Raw genomic sequence first — 24,700 nt, forward strand, 5'->3', positions numbered from 1 at the left:
GCTAGAACACATTTAGTCACAGGCCCATAGTCAAATACAGTTACAGGTATTGGTTTTAAATGCTCTGTGGTACAGGTCCTGAAGGAAATGATTCAACATATAAAATCTCCTGTAATACAAGAATTCTGCTCTGTAACTCATCAAGAGTGAAAGTCATGTGGATGAAATAATTGTAATATCCTTCAGATTAAGAATCATTCAAAACAGTGATCAACATAACAGGAAATATATAATAGGGAAATATTAGGGAATATAAGTAAATGAAATAAACCCTTCTGGGCTGAAATGCAATAAGAGAAAACAGAGCTGAACCATTACAGCATCAGATGTAAAATACACAGATGATCAGGTGATGGCCAGAAAAATACAGGCTGTGTAAAATAAAGCCTCATTTATTACTGTTCTACATCTAACGCATCTAACGTGCTTTTGCCTTCCAATACCAGTTTAAAACAATTGCTAGCAGAGAGCTCTCTACAATTGCAAGGATTATCTGACTTTTGCATAATTCCTGTTGCTCGGTTAGGTACATTTCAGAGAGATGTGGTTCATAAAGTTAAAGTGATTGGTAGTATTTTTGGGATTGCTTTTATATAAAATTCACTGCTAACATGATTACATTCTGATCATCTGCTAAAGGGAAGTCTGAGTTACCCAGCAAAAGTACAGTGTGCTAATGGCTCAAGGCTCCAAGGGAGGCTGTAGTAGCTCTTGGGCCTGKAGGGAATTAGATGYATTTACCAGCTTTGGAAAGTTTCCAAGTTTCATCACTGAAGGCTGTTGGAAACATTCCTAAAAGCATCTGGAACTTAAAACAATATTTTCCAAAGGTTTGTTGTAGTTCATGATCCTTGGGYGATTTCCAAAGAACCTGGGCAATTTTACAGTTATTAGAAAGCAATGCAAAATTCAGTAGCTGAAATTCAGTTCCCTTAAACTGTACATTTACAAATCCCAAGAAAGAGTCAAAGGAGCATGAACTTGGCATACAATAAAATTGAGAGAAGTCCAGATAAGACCTGTAAACTATTATCATTTGCTATGTGTCTTATACAAACCTTGTTGCATTAGAACAAGGTGGGYATCATCAGTATCACAGTGACTCTCAAGTCATATTCACCTCCCTTCCTAGGTGTCCTTTCATCATGACTTTCTGTGGGATGCATCACATTGTACTTATAACAAATAACAGGAGAGATCCCTATTTAATAACATATTTTAAAAACTTAAAGGCAATATCTGGAAACCAATAGAGCTGCAGTTGCTCAGCAGCTTGCAAGACACAGTCTGAAGTTATCAYGAGCTGTGGTATCTTACTTCAGTTTCATGTGGCTGGATAACAATCATGCCTATTTCATGTTATAAAAAGATACCACTTAAGAGTGATTTTTACGTAGTTAGGAACAATTTAGACAGACAGTGGGGCAGGATGGATTGGTGTAAATAACATGGTAGATCACCTGACAGAGAAACTAGTCAGTAACCTCTACTTAACACCATTTTTTTCAAAGGAGAGGAAATTCAAGTGTAAAARTAAAGTGAGAAAACCTGAATATCAAACAACAGACTTTCATATTACCAGATATTCTGCATGAATAGTGATGGAAAACTGAGATGGAAGGCAGCACTATATTTACAGTCACTTTTTCAGAAACATTCACATGTATTGAGACTATATTCCTGAATTGCTAGAATGTAAAACAAAATGACATAATCTGATAGTAAAATCTGACCTATATCTCCTTGACTATTACACATCGCCCACTCATCCCTAAGCTGCAGGCTACTGAAGCAAAGTTCTGCTCTAAATAATCAGCCCGCTGACTGCAATTGCTGGTAAGTTTTCCAAGGGTTAATCATATGGGTACACGCAAACAGGTACCTACAGAGCACCCAGGAATTTATGCAGAGATAAAATTAAAATGCCAGGAAATGCACCTAAACTTGATACATGCTTCTTCGCTTAAATCTGTGGCTCTGATATTTCCCTATGTGGGCAAGATTGAGAATTTCTCTCTTATCCCATCCGAAGCATGTCAATGTGTGATAAAAATCCTCCTCCAGATTAACGTCTTAGATATTTCACTGGTACTGCCCTTTCCGTTCTTGAAAAAGCATGCTTAGAACTGAAAGAAACACTGCCCTCTTCCTACAATTAGTAAAGCAGTTCCCCAGTCATTCGTAAACTGCACGGACTAGGCGTGTTATATATCAATCTACTACTTAACCGGAAGGATGGATTAAACAGAGAGATAAGAAGGTCTTTGAAGCATGATTAATTTACAGAGGCCTTCCTACTACAATATCAACTATCTGTTATCCAGAAAGATAAGCATGGATCTCACTTTATTTTTGATACAAGAATGACTGTAGCAGTGGGAACTGTGGTGATTTGAGCTACTATATCTGTATCTGTCTTCCCAAGCAGGGAGGCCATGACACTGTACCTCTTCAAGCCATTCTGCAGTAATAGGGCACATATTTTGCAGTACCAGATGATTTTGACAGTGTAAGCTCCTCTGTGCAGAGAGATCGGGAGGTGACACACTTCTTTTGCATGTCAGATGCCTGGGCTCTTTTCAAATTCAGCTCACACAATGTCCACTCTTTCTGTATTCAGTCCTACCACCCCAGCCTGCCATAGTCCGTCTTTCATTTCTTCACTGTCCCTGTGAGCTAGAGTCGACCACTTGCTTATTCAAGCTTTGAGTATTACGGAGGAGCAATGAATTCGCTAGAAATCGTAGATTTTTTTTGCTGTACAGTGTTTGCTCAAATATCCGGTTGATAGTTCTGCAAAACATCTGCTTAACAATTCCCCCTCTCTGCTCTCCAGTTCAAGACAGATTTTTACAAACGCTGCACCAAAGCATCCAATTTCCACTCTTCTGTCTTACCTGCCACATCTCCTCTACAGAAAACACTGAAGATGCTGCTGCTGTAGAACTTCACTTTTCCGAGTCATCTTTCTGTACCTTTAGATCTCTGATAGCTGTCAGAATGTATTGCTTTCTTGCCTGACATTTGCATGGGTCTTCCATCAAATATTGCCTTCCACTGCAACCCAGCTGTCCAGATAAGTGAAATTCTCCCTTTTTTCAGCTCTTGTCCTCCAAGCATTACTCTGCTGTCTTTCTGTATTCCTCCCACCTTCATCAGCTTTGATTTGGAACTACATGCACACAGACTATATACAGAAACACAAAGATGCTATAGAAACACCTGAAGAAATCTAGGCACCTCTCAAAGCAGAATCACTCAAAGTCAGACTAGGCAATGTGATGCCTAATTTATTGCTGCTGTTTTATGTATCACTGTTAATGTCACCACTGGATATGCCTGTCCTAGAAGATGGAAATGCTGAATTTCTTGGATGTAACATTGTCCCAGAAATGCCATCACTTAAGTTTCACAAATAATACAAAACTGTAGCAAACTGGTGAACGTGCAAAAAAAATCAATGGAGTTTCCTTTTTAAAGATGAGTGACATTTTAACACTCGCAACTTTAGCAAAAGACAGTGCATCTGGCTCTACTCTCTACCAAATGAATTAGCTGCTCTTTGCAAGAGCTGGATAATAAATACAGCAACATGATATCAGTATAAATTGATGAACTGTAAACGATATCCTTCATTCTCATTTATTTAGGAAATTTCTTCTGTCTTGTAGTTATCAACACTCAGTAATAAATCAAGGAGACAAGAGATACCCATTCTACTGTCTTCCAGCTCTCTACATTTTTATTAACTCTTTGTGTTAGCTAAACTGTTTAGGGCATGAGTTATTACATAAAGCTTCACAAGAATGAAAAAATTAAAAATTCAGATATCTGTCCAGATCCAGGGAGTCTCCATTTGGTCTGGATGAAATAGGACTGTCATATCCAAACTTTATAACCCATTCTTAGAGGTGGATAACCAGACTAACTAAACATAAATAACAAAATATTAGGCCAAATATCAGAATAACATTTCCCTTTGATTCCAAAAGGACTATACTTACATATGGAGCGAGACAGGATCACAGCATGATCAGTTCCAAGGAAAGCAGGTACCTGCTCAACTTAGTGCTGCTATTGCAGCCTTGCAGGACCTAGAGGTGGCCCTGCCTACGCTATCAGAACGGTTAACTGGATTTCCAACAGACGCCTCCAGCTCTCTTTAACTCTGTGTGCTGTGTGTGCATCTGTGGACCACACGTCAAGGTAGATAATGTTCTTCAGGTGTTTATGTTTAGCAGGATAAAATAGCTGATTTTCTACCGTAAGATCTACATTCACCTAAGTATCTCAATGTTTTTCCAGGTGTGGTTCAAGATACCCTAATACATTCTTAATCATGCAGTCAGTCTTGTTTTAGGGTTCCCAGGTTTCTTTCTTTACGTAATATCTTTATAACTACTTGTTATGAACATCTATCTAATCACAGCTAATAATAGGTATTTAAACTTGATTCTTTTCATGCCACAAGAATAAGGTACAGAAATTTTCAGACTTTTACACCCCAAATAATACCTAAATCTCAAATAAGTTTACTATTATACAACCACAAAATATATCATATGGGTTTGTAAGCATCACAAAGTATTGCGTATGTTCAAAGCACTGTCAAACACTACTGGAGTCAGCTGGAAAAAGCATTAGACCTTAGTAACCTGTCTTCTAGTTCAGCCCTAAGGTAGAACACTCTTTCCAAGATTTTAGATAATGCTGAAATGTTTTAACTTTGCATCTGAGCATGGAATATTTTATTACTGCTGAGTCATTCCAATGAATTTTTCTGAAATGCTTCGGGATAGTCTTTGCATGGATGATACAAAATAAATTACTAGGCATTCAGTAGCAGAAAAAACCTGGCATGGAACAAGTTGATCTTATTTGTCATGCTCAGTTGAAACAACAGCCCGCAAACACATAGGCTTTGCGTTCCTTATTTAAACACCTATGCCCTCTTAGAATTAAAGGGGGAGAATCACCTAAATAAGAGATACTTTTGAGGATCATATGTTTGCAGGATATTGGTCCTGATTCCATCTAGAATACTTGGAGAAGGCTGGAGTTGAGACAGGGAGAGAAGTACAAAGAGAAAGATACACTCAGAAGGGGGGAGAAGGAAAGAGGTCACAGGAATGCTTTAAACTGTTTTTTAAATTAGAGAGAAGAGGAAATACCAAATTCTGAAGCAGGCTTAGAACAAAGCGAAGTGGTTCTTCCTGCAACAGGCATGTGATCTGTGAAACCTTTTGCCAAAGGGTGCTCTGGATGCTAGAGGCTTACAGCAGTCCAAGGGAAGACTGGAAAGTTTGTGGAATCAAAATCCATTGAGGTTTACTAAAAACTCAGTCCACACAGTGAAAATGGCTGGAGTATGGAAAGATTCTAGAAAAGAGAATCATACATGTGTCCTTTCTTTTACTCCTTCTTTTACCGCAGGCATCAGTTTTGGACAATTGTCAAAAGAGACAGCATATTGGCCTAGATGGACCTTTAGTTTGATTCACTATGGCCATTCTTATGCAGAGCTGGGGGATGCAGAACTGAAGCAAAGTGATAAACGTGGGCCAAGAAATAGCTGTGAAGGAAAAATCTCACTATTCTGCTCTCCTCCTGCTTGAAGAGAGTACAGGTAGATCCACACATCTACCTTGCCCAGCAGAATGTACAATGGAGAATGAGGCAGATGCTCCTGAAAGAAGTGATATTTTAGAGGCTGCAAAGTGTTTCCACTAACAAATGGCAAGCTCTCACTGAAACACGTCTGTGGCTTGCTCCTGGTGAAATTTCACTGTGCTCACATAGCAAAGCTGTCTTTGCTGGCAATAGTAGCAGCATTTTCTTGTAGAATAAATTCATGGATTCTTTGCAAACATCTCTAGCTTTGCATGCAAATACTAACAAAAGCAAAAGTGGGTCACTTTGCTGAGTTCAAATACAGTAAAAGAGGGAGTGACATTTGAAAGCAGAAGGCAAGAAACTGAGGACTGATAAGACAAAAGAATTTTTGCGAACAGGCTAAGAAACACGGTCTGAAATTATCCATGAAGCACGGAGCATAAAAAAAAAAAGAGCTATAAATATATAATAATATAAATACATAAATACAAGCATACTTGATTTTGAGGTTTTCAGATACAAAAATGAACCTTCTTTCCTCAGTTTATTGCAGGGGGTTTTTTCATAATAAAATTATTTTGGTTTGTCCCTTAAAACATATTGCAATTTCTTTCCTCAAAAAAGTCAACATTTCAGTGCAATGACATTAGCTTTGTGAAGACATAAGACTTATTTCAGTGGAGAAGTGTTCTGATATACAGGAACTAATTAGAGCATTTTCTCCAGCTAGCTTCTTTCTTCTCATTACTGGTGACCAAAGACAACTGCTGAGACATGATTATTGCAGAACTGCCTGCTAGTGTATGTATTATCTCTTCAGAAATAAATCAGTAAATGTTGCCAGAATAAGGGGTAGGGAACACTTGGGAAAACAGCCACTGGCAGAAAACAGCATCCACAACACACAAGAGTCACCCTAAAGGCCACGCAGCCTGAACTCTGCCAGGAACAGCCCCAGAAAGAAAGGCTAGCAGGGAAAGTCTGTGCAGGGTGATGCAAGTGTTTGTCCTTAAAGGCATTCATAAAGAAACCTATACCAGTCATTCACTTCTTAGCATGGTTTGCAGGTTGCTGCAACTGTTGAGTATTTCAACCAGTTTAAGGCATGTCATATCTTCTGGAAGGCTGAACAGGTTCATGCAGAGAGTTCTAGACCTGATTAAATTAGTGCCATTTACAAATTAGTTTTATTTGCTTAGGGCCATTCCTTAGCACCATACTCTATGAATAATATCTCTGACCTTGGAGTGACAGCTTGCCTCATCTGCAAGTCCTTATTGCTGTCCATAGAACCAGCATTAATTTTGTAAGTGAAGAAAATAAAAGAATAAGCTGTTCACTCAGTTTAAATACGTCTATTCTAATGGCACAGTCTATTTAAATACATTCTATTCTAATGGCACAGTATTTCCATGTTCCGTGGTATTTTTTATATTTCTGTGTGATATTTCTTTTTATTGACTGGCTACAKGAACTTCTAAAAAACTGAATTAAGTTGTCATAGCATCATATTCTCACTGCAATGAACGTCCCACGGAGTCAGCTGATATGTCTGCACATTATAAAGAGGGAATAAGATTAATGTGAAGGAAGAGCAGAGGGCTGTTCACAATATTGGCATCATCATGCCCCTAAGAAGTGTAAAGGTGGCTCTAGCTGTTCGAACTGTCTTGCCTGACTACACGTTTCAGACAAAGAGTGGGTTGGTTTACTGAAGAGTGTTAATAAGACATGCCAGATCTTACCAGAGTCAGTCAATATGACAACTTCTGTAGTCTGAAAAAATGGTCAGGGCAGAATTTAGCTTCAAAGAGCACACCCCACCACTCAGAACAGGCGTGAGTAATTCTAAAATCCATCTTGCTGCACAGGCACACTCAACAAAGAGCACTTTTAACTTCCCTAGCCCTTCAAAACCCTATACATTTCTACCCTCACAGTGCATTGGGACTTAAAAAGCAGTTTTCAAGAGTGACAGATTTAAATCCAAACCAAAATAACAGCAACAGGAAGAAAGGAAAACATCACACCGGGTTTATGAGGGAGAAAATCAGATGGCATTTTTACATGCAAATGATGAATGTCAGTGGGAAGGAATTCAATATGATGAATGTGCTCTGTTTCCTCTCTGCTATTAAGTGAGCTCCTGTGATGCATTTACCTATCCTAGCCCTAAATTTCCATAGTAAATGACACAAGCTTTTCCATGCAAATATGCCGCAGCTGTACAGTGGACACAGAGCACAAGGCCACTACTGGTTGACCCATCAATCAAAAGTAACTGATGGGTCTTTTTCCTACCGAGGCTTGAGAAGACGGATGAAAAGAAGAAACACAGATCTTCTAGTTATTTTTTGCACTTTGGGATTTTATTATTACTACTAGTATTTTTGAATTTTTAGGAAGAACAGAGTCTATCACACAGACTGAGTTCATGCACAATACAAAGTCCCCAGGCAGCTACTCCAGCAGGGGTTTCCCACAGTGCCACAGGCCTAGACTACAACAGGAAGTTGAGCTTGGTCTCACTGTGTCTTTCAGGCCTGAAAAAAATCACGGCTTTCAAGAAAATCCCCAAAAGAGCCTTTCCAGGCTTAGTTTATATCATCAGCAGCTCTGCCAGCTRCTTTCAGCATTATACACTATGTCTTCACCAGGGGTCTCCACAATAGTACCACAGCACAGAGACCTTTGTAGTTGCACATCATAATCTGTTCTCGTTTAAATTATTTAGCTAAAAGATTGAATACAGAGGGGAAAAATTAAAATTTCTCACTTTCATAGGCAACTGATTATATCTCAGTTTTTAACACTCAGAAACTAACATCCAAAGTCATCATCTTGTACTCCCCAAACACAGAATTTTCACTACAGCTGAAGAAGGTTTTGCCAGAAAGACAGTAATACTAGACCAAACACACTGAACATTACTTTCAGAAGGAGAGGCAAAATGAAAACAAAATGAGTGAATTATAAACATTTGTGTTGAAAGGACAATAAAGCATAAAGACAGTGCAAGAAACAAAAGTTTAGATTTCTGATGGAGAAAATGTTACAATTCTTTTGTATCTGTGTGCCTTAATTTGAAGACTAGGAAAACTTTCCCCACCACCATAGTAGGCTCCTTGATTAGAAAAAAAAAGGAAGAAACAAATAATGACAGCCAATTTCCAGTGCTTTTAGGCTATTTCATATCAAACAGTGTGATGAATGTAGCAATATCACTTTTGGCTATAGCACAAAAAATATTATTCTCTACAGACACTGCAGCATAAAACAAAAATGCTTTTATTACCAGTAGCAATGATGTGACATGCCTGATAAATGCCACTTTAAGACTCCTTTGGGTCCCAGCATCCCTTCACACTTATTATCAAGTTACTAATAGATTCTGTAGGTTTGACTGGCCATCATTTAGGAGTGTCATTTACTCTAAAATGACAGAAAAGTAAAATGTTCTTAAACGTTCAATTTTTCTCTTTTCCCTGACTGAGTGACTAATGACTAAGAATAATAACTTTTATTCATGTTGTCTAGGTGATGAAATGGCCATTGTGAAATGATGAATATCAAGTAAAGATGTTTTCATTTAACATATGCAGGGGAAAAAAACCATGAACCTTTAAGTCTTAAATATATGAAACAGGGCAGGCAGATATTTAAGTATTCACATCTCTTGTATGACAACCCGGTCTGTTTCTCTTTGTTATTAGTTTTTCTTTGGGGGCGTAGAAGCATTGATAACCACAGGGTCAGACATGTTATGGATTAAATTCTTATTTGTGTGATGATACTGTCCAAAGGCCCCCACTCAGATCAACACCCCTTTATTCTAAGTAATGTTTGGACGTACCATGAAGGTTAATTCCTGTGGTAGTCTAGAACTTACATAGATTAGAAAGGCGAAACATCAGAGAAGAAAGAGATGCACAGAAAGAGAAAATGGTTGTGCAGAAGATTCATTGCAAACCTGTTAATAGATTATATTTAGATTAGAGATGATAGATGGCAAATACCTCAGGAGGGACACTGCCTTTGCAAATCATATCTCCATAATACCCAGCAGAAGACAATCTTCTCCCACAGATGGTTTCTACAGTATGGTATACAGTATCAACAGAGAGAAGGACAGAAACCACATTTTTCTGAAAATTTAATTAATTGGAGTTGAGTGCCTAATTCTTTTAAGCCACTTAAAGAAACCAGCACAAATTCTTGCCTGTATTCGAGGATTTGATCTCACTCTGACAAAGATTCAGTAAGTAACTATATTAAGTAACTCAACAGCCTAGTGTGGTCAGGAAGGGTGGCCACTGGGACTTGATTTTTTTTGAAAGAATAAAAGATTAATTAATAATCTTTGCTTTTAAGGGAACAGATTTTGTCTTTCTATTTGAGAAAAACAGAAAACGTCAGTTCAAACCATGGTGTGTTTCTTACTCATGCAAAATCCACCAAGTACAGTTTTTTAAGATTTTGTTAATCTTTTTTTTTGTTATCTTTACCCAAGTTAGCTTGGACTGTTCAGTCCAGTGGGTTTACTTGTACACAAAAGGCACAAAGCAACATCTGATTAATATTGTGTCAGTATAAACATGGTAGCATAAGATATTCTAAGATTATTTTTACATCAAGGTATATTTCATGGCTTTAGTGGGGTTGCTTAAGATTTGACATGCCAACAATTCCAATAATTTTAGTGGAGTTACTACTGATTTGCATGAATTATGTCTTGATTCACCTCAGTATTGATTTTCACCTGGATGAGCCCAGCCATCCAAATCTTCAGCATTCTAATTCTGCATGGCTGTTGAAATGTCACTGGATAGCCCAGATCTGCCAAACCAGGATTAACTGAGCTAGATTTGAGCAAACATCTTTAGTTGCTCTCCTTGAGATGGAGAAATTTCATCAGAAAAGGGGTCTGAAAGCTTTATGGTGTGGTGGATGACCACCCGCCACGTCAATCGACTCACCAGGCAGACCAAACAGGAGACTGTGAGAGATAAAAGCAGTCTTTGCTACAGACTCAGTAGTCAACTCTACAGCTTCTGCAATAATATTGCCACAGCCTCTGATTCACTCTGAGGGGACTCCCATTGCTACAGCGGCTCCTATTCATTAGACAGACTTTGAAATGTCAGCTTCTGGTCATTCAGTGGTCATTTTTGGTCATAACAAACCCATCTAACAAGTTACTTGGCAAAGAGAGGAAGAAAGTGAACTTTATGATCAGAAAGATCACAACATGCTGCTCTGGCTGTATTGCAGGCTGTGTAATGTAAACTCTATCAAATAAACACTCCCAGATATTTTCCTACTCTCTGATTATAGCCCTAGAAATGCTCAATAATGTTCAACAAATGTACGAAAACAGCATATGTCAATCCAGCATTTCCTTCAAACTGTTCTATTTTGGGTTCCTGGTTTGTTCAATTAACACTGCTATAACTGACTCACTCGTGATACATCTGATCTGCTTGGAGAGAACAGAAGGAGTTTTCATTAGCACTGAAAATCTATAGTTAAGCAAGTTTATAGCAGTGAAACACACAGGTGAAAATCAGATGAAAAGACCACAGGTCTGATGCTCTGTTCTTCCTCAAAACGGTGGGCAAAAGGTATGTCTGATGATTGATATTAAGGATAAGCAAGGTCTGTGACTCTCTTCTCTCAGCCAGAAAAGAACAGAGGCAAAAAGCACCTTTGCAACAGATTTCATTAGTAATCAGTGTTGCATGTCAACACTGGTGAGGGGGATAAAACTATCTTTTTTCTTTTTCTGGTGGGAGTTTTTCATGTGCACTTCTTCTGCGTGTTCTCTTTCTCCTTTAGGTATTAGCAGGGATTTAGTTATTTAACAGAAGAGGATAGCAGAGCATACCCCTGCTTAATCAAAGAAGTCCAACAGAGTCCAACAAAGCCCAACGCAGAAGGCTTAGGAGGAGCTGGGAATGGTGGTCCCACATAAGCAAACGTATATATAATTTACCTCTTTCACAACCTCTCCTCAAATCCGTTGTCACCAAATAAGACACCAGTGATTGCAAATAGTGTTATTCTACAGTGACGCTGATCATGCTAAGTACCACCCAGCGCAGCTGCAGACCCTGTGTGGAAGACTGTCTGATCTAAATTCACACTTTCCGAAACAAAAAAAGAAGTGACTGTGGGTGGGAAGGCCAGAGGAGACCTGCCAGCACTCCCATGCTTGTTGAGCAACGCTTACAGTTTGAGCACTGGCATGTAAAAAGCTGATGGTGGTGGCTGATTAGCATTGCAGGCCGCGTGGGCAGTGGAGAAGAGAGAAATGTTGCCTGTAGGATGCTCCAGAGGGACTGTGGCAGTCCCTTGTATGCAACAGGTTGGGTTGACCTGAACTGCCGCTGCTCAAATGGAGCTGCAGGTTGTGAGCCAGCTGGGAGGTGACACATGTAGACTGAGAGATGAAAAATAAATGGTGGGAAACAGGTCAGGGATAGAAAGAAGACTGCTGTGAGCTCCCACTCAGTGAAGGTAGCTAAAGCCACAGGAGAGACAAGATTTGAAAGCCACACACCGGCATAACACTTCCTACTGGAAAGCTAACATAAAGGTCCAGGACCATAGAGGACAGGGCTTAATGCTACATTTATTCAAAAAAGTTTTAAATCTTTTAATTATGGTTTCTATCTTAAATGGGAATATGTAGGAGCTTGGGTGAATCATGATCTAAAGAAGTAGGAAAAATGCAACCAGACTTCAAACATGGTTCAGATAAATGCAGAAAATTCTGAGAATAAACAAACGGCACATTCATTCCAAATTCCCTGGTGAACTTCGTATTAGGAATCATTTGTAAAATTATTTTTTTAGTCCTAAAGACAAATTCATTTTACACAAGCCTAGAAGACTCTGTTGCCATTAAATCATCATCAAAAACATCAGCGAAAGGTCATTTTGTCAGTGTTCTCATTTTATATTGCTAGACCCACATTTCCCTGTGCCTGCCCAGATCTCTCTGCCTGAGGCACTCTCTTCCCTTGTTGCTCAGGTGAAGGTAGCTGCTRTGTGGATATACTTTACAACGTGTTTTGAAATTATTCTCTAAATAAAAACTGGGTTCTGTAGGCTGTAATATGCAAATATAAATAAGGAATGTGTCTCTGGTTTAAATACAGTAAGTAACAGGCATGTCACTAACACAGAATATGAAACATTCCTGGATAAAGGCATAAAGATAAGACATTGTTTTTTAAATAAAAGCTAACATTAATGAGCAGCTGTAAGATGGATTTGTATTAAAATTACCCTGAAAAGAATTTAGAAACAGGTATATTAAAGTGTTCATTTGAAATTGTTATGATTTTTTGTCTGAGGAGCAAGTTGTCTTAAAGGCTCCATTTTCTAACACAGCACTGTTTTCACTTTATGGAATATTTTGCATTATATTTTAATTAAAGTTATAATTACAGAACTAAATATAATTAGCTTCTTTCTTCAAAAGAAATTGGAAGTGAACTTACTTTATTAAATTTTCAATTTGTTTCCTGCAGTGTTACATAGTTTATTCTAATTAATTGAATGAGATCTCATAAATATTTTATCAACATAGGGATGTGATTAACAGCTCGAGTTTTCTGTGGTTTTCTTTTTTCTTTCCAGCTTTCTTCCCTGCATTGMCATTCCCCCAGTTTTCATATGCACCCTCCTGCCTTCAGAGACAACGTAAACATGGGAGCCGTGCCAGAGTCCCCCTCTTCCACAGCTAAACGTTGCATTTTAGCAGGCTTGGCCATAGGCAGCCATTTTTAACTTCTCTTTGGGAATGTTTGTTGTTTAAGGGAGCCCTCATCTAACGCAGACCGTGGAAGCGACACTCATTTCTTATATGATTTATGACTTCCATACTGAATGGCTTCCTGCAGAGCCTTTCTTGCTTTCAGTGCGTGTTTGTACAGCTTATTTGTTTATGCTCAGAGCAGATAAAGCAGAAAGGAGGCAAAGGGCTGTAACCCCYCTGAGCACACCGCGCTCCGGAGACGACAAGACGGAGCAGAAGCACGTGCCGCACGGCTCCCTAGTCCCCAGCGGGTGGCAAACACAGCTGGGCCTAGTTCAGGAAAACACTTCGGCCTGTGCCTGTTTTCAAGGGCTTAACTTTGACCTGGCATCAGTGAGATTTAAACGCACGGGTGCTGAATGGGGCCACCATGGTTTGAGCCTCTGGCTTGACCTGTTCAGCCCTCCCGACTGGCAAAGGGACATTTGGCACAGCAGAGGCGTCAGCAGGGAGCCCTCAGGCCCCTCTTACAAGATAAAGGGCTGAAATTGGGGGGGAAATGCACAAGGGGCTTCTCAGACTCGCAAGGAAAGCGGCCATCCCTGCTCCAAAGCCCGTCACGGCAAGCAGAACGGGAGGGAGGCCACGCAGGGGAAGTGCCTGCCTGTAGTTGCACCTGGCACCAGCGCAAACGTGAGAAGTTGCTCTCCTGATATCCGCTCCAGCGTTGCCTCCCGCCCCTCTGCTGCTGAACCAGGATCATTACGACTATGCTGGAAATCCTACGCTGCAGCTACACCAGCGAGCAGATATATTTATCAGTATGGATAGCAAAGCAAATAAACAGCATACTGATCATATAGCACAGAGAAATCATGAGGAAAACTGTAAACTGACTAGTCATAAAATAAAAAGATAATTATTCTGGCTCTGTATCAGATTGAATTTCTGTCAGTCTTTAGTTTATATGGGTACTGACTGGTGTCACAGAAACACTGTGTTCTTTTAATATATTCCAGATTAATTTAATTAAGCGCTACTTTAATAAAACATCATATCAAAGGAAAGTTTCAGCCTTCAGCATGACCTTTACCAGCCAGCAATATCAAAGGTATGGGATAAACTGAACAAAAATGAAATACATATATATTTTGTCTATCTATTTAGCTCAGACAGGCATTGTGTCACTTGCCCATCTTGTACTGTTGACAGCAACAGCCTGAGTATCTTTTAATATCTAAAGAACAAACTGTATTCTTGGAAGCATACTTCAAAAGTCTCAGTGATGCCAGCCGGAAAGGTTTGCATTTCTCCCAGGGAAAAATTTTGCCCCAATTGTTTTTTCTGCTTATACACTCCCTTACCATTTATTCTTTAATTTAGGGTAAATTGTGAAAGTAGAAAAGCAATTCAGATTTGTTTCTCACTTGATACACTGTACAAAACCAGGAGGTCTCCTGCATGCACATTAATGCTTCTCTTGAATTGTGCAATAAGCCAGTGGAAGTCATGTTTGCAAGACCCCTGCATTGGTGACTCAGTGATTTTGTTGCACTCTTGGTGTTGCTTTCCAAAGTCTGACATTATTTTCCCATCAATCCAAACTTTGGCACATGAAATCAACTTGGATGTTTAGAGGCGCCTCTTGCAGAGGATGGAGCTGTGACTGTTGACAGCAGACCTGGATTTGACCTGAGAATCGTTCTACGTTTGTCTTGCAACGACTCCAAAGCAGTTTTATGTGCTTGGGTCTTCATCCTCTCTTAATTTACTTTACTTGTCCGAAACTAAATGGACTGTTACTTGTACAGCTGCAAAGGCAATAATAATGGCAAATGTAATTTTTATGTGGATAAGGTCCACATTTCTCAGTTCCTAATACACCAAGAAAGATGAAAAGGGCAGAAAACTTGTTCAGCTGTTAAAATGACAAGATTATGGATATTTTCTAAAATTATTACAAGAGAGGCCTGGGATTCACATATAATATTTAAAGCACATCCAACAAACTTTAGGCACTGCATTATTAATGTCAAATGAAGTGTATTCTCCAAATGTTTATTTACAACTCTCCWGTGTTTAAGCTCAGAGTGGGGATTGGCTGTACATTGCATCGCTCCAAACATCCCGCTCTTTCTCAGAGTAATGCAGCCTCCTAACTCCTTCAGTCAAACTGTCTGATCTTTCATGTTCTGGGCTCTCTCCTGGTCAGTGCTGCCTTTCAGCTGGTTAGTTGAGAGGGAACTTTATGTGATATCAGCTTCAGCAAAGTCAGTTGGACTGGCTCACAAACTCTTCAAATTCCCTCACCACCACCCTTCAACAAACTATGGCACCACAATACTATCACTTTACCTTGGAAGGGGTATTTTATCTCCTTCTCTTGTTTCAGTTTGTTATCACAGCTACAATCCAGACTTTTACCTTGTAACATAACTTAAGATACTTTTCCTGTTACCAGCTTCTTCACTGCCTACTGCAGATTTTCTTTCGGCATATGCGGAGAACAGCCTTCACACTTTTCTTTCCATTCACATCCTTGACATAATGGGTGATTTAAACAGTTTGCATATGTATACACAATGGAAAGGGGAATTCATGCTGACAGGGAGATGGATGCTTTAAGCATTTTGTTGAAACAAACTTTAGAGAAGATTCTACATCATTTTGAAAAGTTTGGAACTGAATTCAAACCGAAATAATATTAACTTATTTATAAAGTTAACTCACAACCATTGGCAACATCATGACTATTCTGTTCTTGCATTTTATTTACAGATAAGGGAAAAGTGAATTGAGATCACTGTGCTACGTGTGGGACAGGCACGTACACAGATCCCTCTGTGACAGAGGCTCCAGCCATGCAGGCTCAGATGGTTCCATTACACATTCATGGCAGAAGGATACAGAAACTCTGTGGACTTACAAAGCCATACAGAAAATGGAAAAAACTAGCTGCACATGTTCAGAGAGCTGATGGAGGACACAGTATATCGACTCTGCTGTGTCCTAAAAAGATGTTGAATTATGATATGGAGAATGACTCACGTCATATTTCTCGCTGTCCCCTCGTCCAGAATAGTTTTTATTACATATCTCCTTTTTCCTAGAGGCAAATTTCTTGACGATATCAATATTATGAGCTGTGGCATATTCAAATAGCCACAAGTCCTTGGAACAACTGCAAGGGATTTGAAGAGATACAATAAAACTAGCTCTGAATGTTTTTAAGCTGTGACCACTTCTGCAAGGGAGGACAAGTGAATAGATACTTTGATGCTCAAACGTAGATCAATATAAATTTTTACTCAAGCTGTAACAAAACCACAAGCTGGATTATGCAGCCTCTATGGTTTTGCTACAGCATTCGTGTGGCATATGTACCCCAGCATCCTGATCTGCAGGTAGCATCTGTCTTGAGTTTTATTCTATTTAATTTGATAAAAGTGGAGCTCATGCAAAGACAACTAATTGGGGAGCTGAATATACAACCTACCACCCACCATGTGTCATTACTGGAAATAACTCCACAAAGAAACCACATTTGGAGCTGAAAACCTAAAACAGCTTTAACTCCTGACAGTATTTTCTGTTTCATTATTTCTCAGTCTCTTGGAGTCCTCTTTATGATCCCCCATGCAGAGGAGATGGGCTCTAAAGGCATCCCGAGTAAGGGAATTCTAACTGCCATAGCTGCCATGGAGCTTTACACTGACTTCCAGAATGGGACAGTCTGTCAAGAAGACCTGGCCAGAGCACAACTGCTCTCCGTCTGTCTCATTTGATGTTATGATACCAAGATGACTACTGGACTCAAGATTTAGTAAAACACTSTCACGTGACCCAATAATAGCAGGGCACAAACACTGTTTAATGCACAAAGCAAATCCCTCGCCAGGACTTCACTTTATAGGACAGAAGAGAGATTTGACACTGAGACAGGGGCAGGTAAAGAGATAAAGGAGATGATGGCTACAGTACCACCACTCTTTAGCTTCCTGGAGAATGATAGAGAAAGAGGCTTATGGTCATAGGGAAAATACACTGCCCCAAGCCACCTTACTTGGTGGCAGAAAGGTGCTGGCCACCCGTGTTCTCTCTCCTTAGCAATGGCAGACACTCCTCTCAGCCATCTAGAGGGCATTGGAGGACTAAGCAGGTTTCAGCACAAGAAGATACTAGGTCTTTATAGTGATCCTGAGAGAAGCAAAGGAAAAAATAATTCCATATCTGGCTTTTCCAAGAGGTTTCTGCACAAGAGCAGACCTACCTAGATCCATATCACCTTCAGTATGGTGCTCATCACACTCACTCAGGCCATAGTAGTTCAGATGATAGACTATGAGGGGCATTTCTCCTTCCACAGCCAGTGTGTCCACACACCTCTGGTTTTAGATAGGATACAGGATGAATGGAAAACATAAAGTTTCTATTTTAGAAGCACTGTCTCTAAAATGTCTCTAAAAACTTTCAGAAGGATGTCACCTATTTCTTTTGACCTTATCGTCTCATAATTCCAGAGCTATCATAAGCAATGGTTGAAGCCACTGCAAAAGGATATCCTTTTCTCTACAGTGATTTGTTTCATTGAGGACGAACATCCATGGCCTTCCACACCTTGGATCATCATTGATATGTTCCTGAATATCTGGTCCCCCAAAATCACTCATAAAAGGACATTTAATGTTCAGTGAATTACAGCCTGGATTCCTTATTGCTCACTAAAATCCTTGTGTCTTTGCGTTTAGACATTACTTAGATGTCATAGAGATTTTAATTAAGGACTTCCTGAAAATTCAAAAGGTTTACATTCTTTTTCACTGTTACCATTGAAATCCTTGAATGACCTTCTATCAAAAGAGGTTAGTTAAGTAGGATTTTCCATTTTTTGTATTACTTAGATACTTGCTCCCTTTATTTTGCTTCTCAGTAGTTTCCATAACTCTTAACATATTTTGCTCATTTAGTGCAATTAGAATTCAACCTGAGTCTCATAAGTCAAGACAATAAAATCATATCTCACTGTAACTTTTAAGCTGTCGCAAAAGCTCAAATTCTTTCCAAAATTCTTTCTTTTCTCCCAATTAACTGTAATACATTTAGTGCTTATTTTCAAACATTAAATGCTTCAGTTCAAAAGTGCACTGAGCAAGTAAGTAATGTGCAAGGCTTTTTAGCATCACTCAAAGGAAATCCTAAGAACCTGTGACATGTTATTTTTCAGTAGGAAGAAAAACAGACAATTGTGGATAATTTAAATCAAACTACTTTGTCGATTTTTGAAAACCACAACTCTAATTTTGTAACAGTAATTTTCACTTTAAAATGTACTTTCCAGAAGCCAAAATGAAAATTTTAAGAGTTTTGAATATATGTGGGTGTGAAAACGTTATCAAGGGAAACATGACTTTTTTACTGATTTCTAGATGATACACTCACATTTTCAAAGAGCTGGATTCTTCCACCACCTTGCTCTTACCAAGCAGCTGAAAGCATGAAATAGAAAGAAACTGGACAATGTAGCTCTGAAATTCAGTAAATGATGGGGAAATGTGCTGGTTTATAAATGAACATGTTCACCTTGCGATTAGTTAGATAGGTACAGAGAAAAGCAGAAATCTATCATGTTGACCACTGTGAAAATCCAGTGTGACCAATAGCTTTTAATGACATATGGTTGTAGTTAATAAAAAGGAAAGCATCTGCAGTAGCTTCTAATGCTTTTTCTTTTGGACATCTTCAGAAACTTTCTGATGCAACTTTTTTTTATTGGCAAATGTCAGTTATGCAACCTGAAACAGTTCAGAAGAAGGGGTTAGTTTCAATATATTTCCCTCCACACATTTCTGACTCACACAAAGATACTGGAATTAGCAAATATCTTGTTTGCCAAGAAGTTTCATTTCCTGGTCTAATAGATTGTCAGTATTTTCAAAATGATTGAAATGAAAATCTTAAGTGATAAGTTGCTCACTTGCTTTGGATTTTGTCAGTTCTGATTTCATCCTATTTCAGAACAGAATTATTTCTGAAATTTCACAAACCTCTGTAGACTCGGAAAACCATTTCTCACCCAGCTCCTATAGCAAGTACCCCCTCTACTTCCAACCAGAGGTTCCTACAGAGACAGATGTGTCTGCTTCTGCAGTCTCACTTAGAATTGATCACAAACTGCTTGATTCTTTTTTCCCCACATTAGAAAATGTTGATTGCTCAGCACTGGAAATTCAGGTCCCTCAGGGGACCTTTTACCCATCTAGGTGTATTTCAGGACTCAAGTATCAGGGAACAGAGTCAGATGAGAAACATTATATTCTGGCCAGGGTTTAACAGACATACACAGATGGATATAACTTTGATGTGAAAGTGCGAGGTATGAACAGCAGGTGACTGTATAAGCTGTAGGTAAAGTTTATAGTCACTTCCACAACCCCGATAAGTCTGTGCCTGTGCTACACTTGCTAACCTGTATCTCTCCTGGCAGTGTTAGCTCTGACCTCCTAGCAACAGTCTTATATGTGTCGTGTGCCTGTTAGCCAAAGGAATTTTACCAGGGTGCAAAGTGAATAGCTCATAGTAGTAAGATTTCTGCTGGTAGCACCAGAGACACAACAAGAGACAGCATATATCTATGAACACCCTGAAGGGACCTCTGGCTTTGATACTGTTTTACAATCCCCTAAGCTGCTCTCTTGAAAAAGGTATTGATAAATTTTAGGAAACCTTAGGAGACTGTGAAGATCATTAGCAATTCTGTAGAAGGGGAAGTTCAACTGGCAGCTTTTTACCAAGACTAAACAACAGATATTATAAATGATCTGGAATTCTGGCTCAGCTTTATAAAAACAAAGCCACAGAACCAAATCTGTCCTTTCATCTGCCCAACTATAACCTTTCTTTGGACTTTGTAATCAATGGGAAGCAGAAATAGACTTTCCCCTACTAGGAGCAAAATTGGAAGGGGTAGCACATTACAGAGCATATTTTCTGTTCAGCTTGTTCATTACATGCAGGCTGGAGTGGGCTCCTTGATGAGGACTGAGAGTGGCATCTCACCASAGAAGCTCACCAGAACAGATGTTGTTTTTGGGCTAGGGAGGGAGCAGGGAGTGGGAGACTCCTGCTAACAGATGTTAGAGCAACCCCAAGCCTGCTGTAACTTATGCCCAGGCAATGGCAACCATGCTCTTAGCCCCATATTGGCTTTAGGAGAGGCTGAACATGGCAGTGAAGAAGCACATGGCTTAGCAGTCTGCACAAGGGAACGCGCAGGAGACAGCTTGGCTGAGTCCAAAAAGTGCACACTAGTGGTGTTATGCAAACATTAATAACAGCTGCCAGAAATTTGGAAGAGCCAGCCAAGTTGAAAAATGCCCTGCACATCTGCCCTTTTGTAACCATGTGGCCAACACATACTCAGCCCATGCCAGAGTAATAGTCCCTCTCTGCAAGACATTACAATTGGCACAAATACCTACCTGGATCTCTGCCAGTACCTGGCGAGTGTGCTGCATAGAGCAGCTGTTCTCCAGTCCCTAACCTCACCACATCCACTGAAACCCCTCCAAGGCCTGCCAGCACATGGCCTGAAGGGAAAAGGGGCAGTGGTTTATTATTCCCTCCTCTCTGCACTAAACAACACAAGCAACTGGGGAGTACTTATTATTTTGATGGTCCTCGTAGCTATAGATAGAAATATATAAGCATAAGGAAAATGTTTCTGAGAATTTAGCCCCTTATTAGCTGCTGCATTTGTCTCCTTAAACTGGTTGCAATGATAACGTTAGCTAAGTAGAGGTCATCAGGTCTCTGGATGGATTAGCCCACTTGTTGCCACACCAAAGGTATGGCTACACATGTTACTCTGGCTTCTATTAATACATCCAAACTACTGTTAAACTAGCTCGCTCAAGGAGCAAAAATGCAGTAGTCACAAAAGCATATATCTCACCTCAGGCTAGGCAGCTCACCAGAGCTGCTGCGGGACTTGTCAAATGAACCCTGTGGTTTCCTTGCCATGCCGGCAATTGTCTCGGCACCCAGACTAGGCTGCTTATAGCTTAGCTACAAGCTTAGCTTAGCTACACTTATCAGCTCTGTTTTCACGGCATTAAGAGGCAGTGTAGACATACCCTGAGATCATACACTGACTACTGCCAGAAAGAGGGAGAGAAGCATACAGTAGCAGTAGAAACGTATTATCAGTTTAGTGTGTTATGCCTACAAACAATCTATTATCATTGTTATTATTCTACTTTATTATGGTCATGTCAACAATTCTGAAGGAAATTCTCAATTTCAGCTCCAACCTGTACAAACACACAGTAGGTGACCTCTAATGCCCCAAAGAGCCTGTAAGTGAAGCATATCAGACAGACAAAAATAGGACAGAGGGAACAGTTGAACGTGACTTTGGCAACAGACAGTGGAGGACAGAAAGATTAAGAGCCAAAGAAGCAGGAATGAATGTAGATCTTCTGGATCTCAGCCTAATACCTTAGCCATAAAATCATTCCTTCTAGCAGGTCCTGATCTGTAAACATTACTTGTTGGGTTAATGACCCTACATGTTAGACTACAGAAAACATACAGAATGCAGCAGATGAAGAACTGAAAGCTTCTGGATGATCTTCTTTCATTTATATTTCTTTTCTTGAAGCATAATTATAACTGCATCCATATGCATTCATCACGTGTACCACAACTGCTGTTGCATGTCTAGGTTTTTTCAAACAGAAAACAGTACAGCAAAGAACTTTTCCACTTAAAAGTATTCTGCTCCCATGAATCATGGCTGTCATTTCAAAGCTACTTATTGTGTTAACAATATTTTTCCAGAAGACTGTTTCATTTAGTGATTTGGAATGTAAGGACAATTTCAGGGAATAAATAACCATGCAAGCCATAAGATCGAAAATCCACAAAGATTTCCGAACATATGAAAAGAAATATATTTTTAAAAATCCTGGGCATGCAAAACAATAGATTCAGATTAAATTCGCATAGCTGTAGGGTTTTTGCTTGCTATTCATGAGCRCTACGGAATTTGCTTCTACTTGACATCAGAAATGCAGATTCTGTGAATTCATTTAAGACAAAATTGAAATCTTATCTCTTTAGTAGGTTTTTTCCAGCCTTAAATGCAGCTCAGTTTTAAAGCTCCTAGGTATTATTTTATTTAAGGCTATTTGAGATCCTTTATATTTGCAGCACTATATACATTTAGGTTTTATTGTATTTAGTTCATGTATGTTATAAAATACAAAAGAAAATAGTTAAAAGATGACAAAGTGGACAATGGGAATGGCAAAGTAGTCATTTGCTAATGCAAAAGGATAAATACAACAGAAATGGAAGAAGGAGACCTCTAAACTGTGTTCTTATATACAAGGAAGTATTTAATGAATTAATGAATAGGCCACGAGGATTTCTACATCCTAATTCTTCAGCCACCATGCATATCCATGTGACTGAGGGGCCGCCAGGAATCCTACTGCTCAGCCATACCCCTACGTCTATCTGCCCACACCACAGCCGTTCCAAAGTTCCTCTTCCTTCTTCCTTAACGTGCAGTCTCCACCTATGGTCTCTTCACACTCCAGTCCCTACCACCTCCTCACCCAGGACTACTGCCCGAGCAGCCTGCCAACCAGGCAGAACAAACGGGCCTGCTCAGGAGCCCCGATAAGGTAGGGGATACATGTTTAACCAGCAAGTCAGGAGGACTGAAGAGCAAATGTCTTTCCTCAGTTGCCAGAAGGCTAAAGAATTGCTGAATCCTAATGGATGGCTTCACCATACTGAAACAAAATCTACTTATCATTAACAGAGGCTGATTTCAAACTTGCAACCTTTTCTGAAGGGTTCAGTAACTCTTTACTAATTCCATAGCCACTCAGTCACAGTCTGCTTTTTTTAAAGGTGAATTTGCTGAATCACATACGATTATGACCAAGCATTGACTTCCCTCATATTCAGCACTGCACAAACACATGACCCTGACAAGATTCATCTTTCAGGAAAAGCCTGGGCACAAAAAAGGCCAAAAAAGGGAGAAATCTGTTTCTAATTTGAGTAAGGAGATAGCAGAGTTTAAATATCAAAGATGCATTCATTCAGTGAAATCTGTTAAGAGAACTTGGATGATCTTGTGTACTCCAAATGTCAAGGGCTTGTGTCATTCCTTCTCACAGTATTATCCCCTCACGCATTCAGAGATAAAGCTAAGTATCTTTGTACTCCTTCTAAGTGGCAAGAGGTTTAGTTCAACTTCTGCCAAGTCCCCTTAGTTTCTGTCCCTAGAGTGGCTGCCGCTGCCTGAAGTCTATGATCAATCATTTGCTGCTTATCACTCGCTCCAGCTTAACATACAAGATCACGCTGTAGTGCAAATCCAGCTCCAGAGCTCATTTCAGGATGTGTCTTCAGTGTGTTTGTTAGCAGCGTGGAGCGAACAGCAAACTAAGGACTGATGCACCTACTCACCTATGCAACCAGGATTTCTGCTGTCAAATTCATGTTTTCTAGATGGCCAAATGAGCAGAGCTCATTTTCTAAGGAAAAATGGGACTTCAACTAAAAATTTTTCACGTAGAGTCAGCTTTCTGGGAGAAATTTTCCCTCCTAAAAATAGTTTTGCCCCACTCTGACAATTCAGGCTAAAATGAGAGGTGTCATTTGCGCCTCTTTCACCATTCTTCTCCGTGGGCTAAGGTACTGAAGAGGGCATGTTTCTCATGAGACATACATGCATCACTGATGAGATGCTGACGTTCCCCACTTGGACAAATGTTATGTTTTTCAGGAAACATTTTTATGCTGTCAATTTTCATGAAAAACTTTAACAGAATTTTATCTGAAAAATTCTCTGGAAAGCAAAAGGGCTTATCAATTTCTCCTTCCCCCATTTTCATAGAAAATTGCTGTAGAAGAGAATTAATCAGATGAGCTATTTTCATGATGCTGCACCCTTTAAAGAAAGATTCCTGAACTGCAGATGAAACCTACACTCCTGTGCAACATACAGGGTGGCCTACCTGCAAGCTCTCATGTCAGCTACGCACACAGGCAGCATGCTGTGTGACACCAGCCAGATCATTGTCCTTTCACTAAAGTAAGAAGCAATAACAGCTTTTGGCAAGTTTTTTACATTACACTGCATGTTGTCTCTATTGTAAAATCATTTCTTCTCTGTCTGCATTTGCATCAGTCTATCAGTTCCTCTATCAGTTCCTCTATCAGTTCCCTTTAAGGGTGCGGGATTACCCAACACGCCGCTTGCAGCAGTGCCACTAAGAAATCAACAGCACTGAGAGTCTTAAATTG

This window comes from Apteryx rowi, unplaced genomic scaffold (assembly GCF_003343035.1).
Source record: "Apteryx rowi isolate R43461 unplaced genomic scaffold, aptRow1 scaffold_4, whole genome shotgun sequence".
Lineage (NCBI taxonomy): Eukaryota > Metazoa > Chordata > Aves > Apterygiformes > Apterygidae > Apteryx > Apteryx rowi.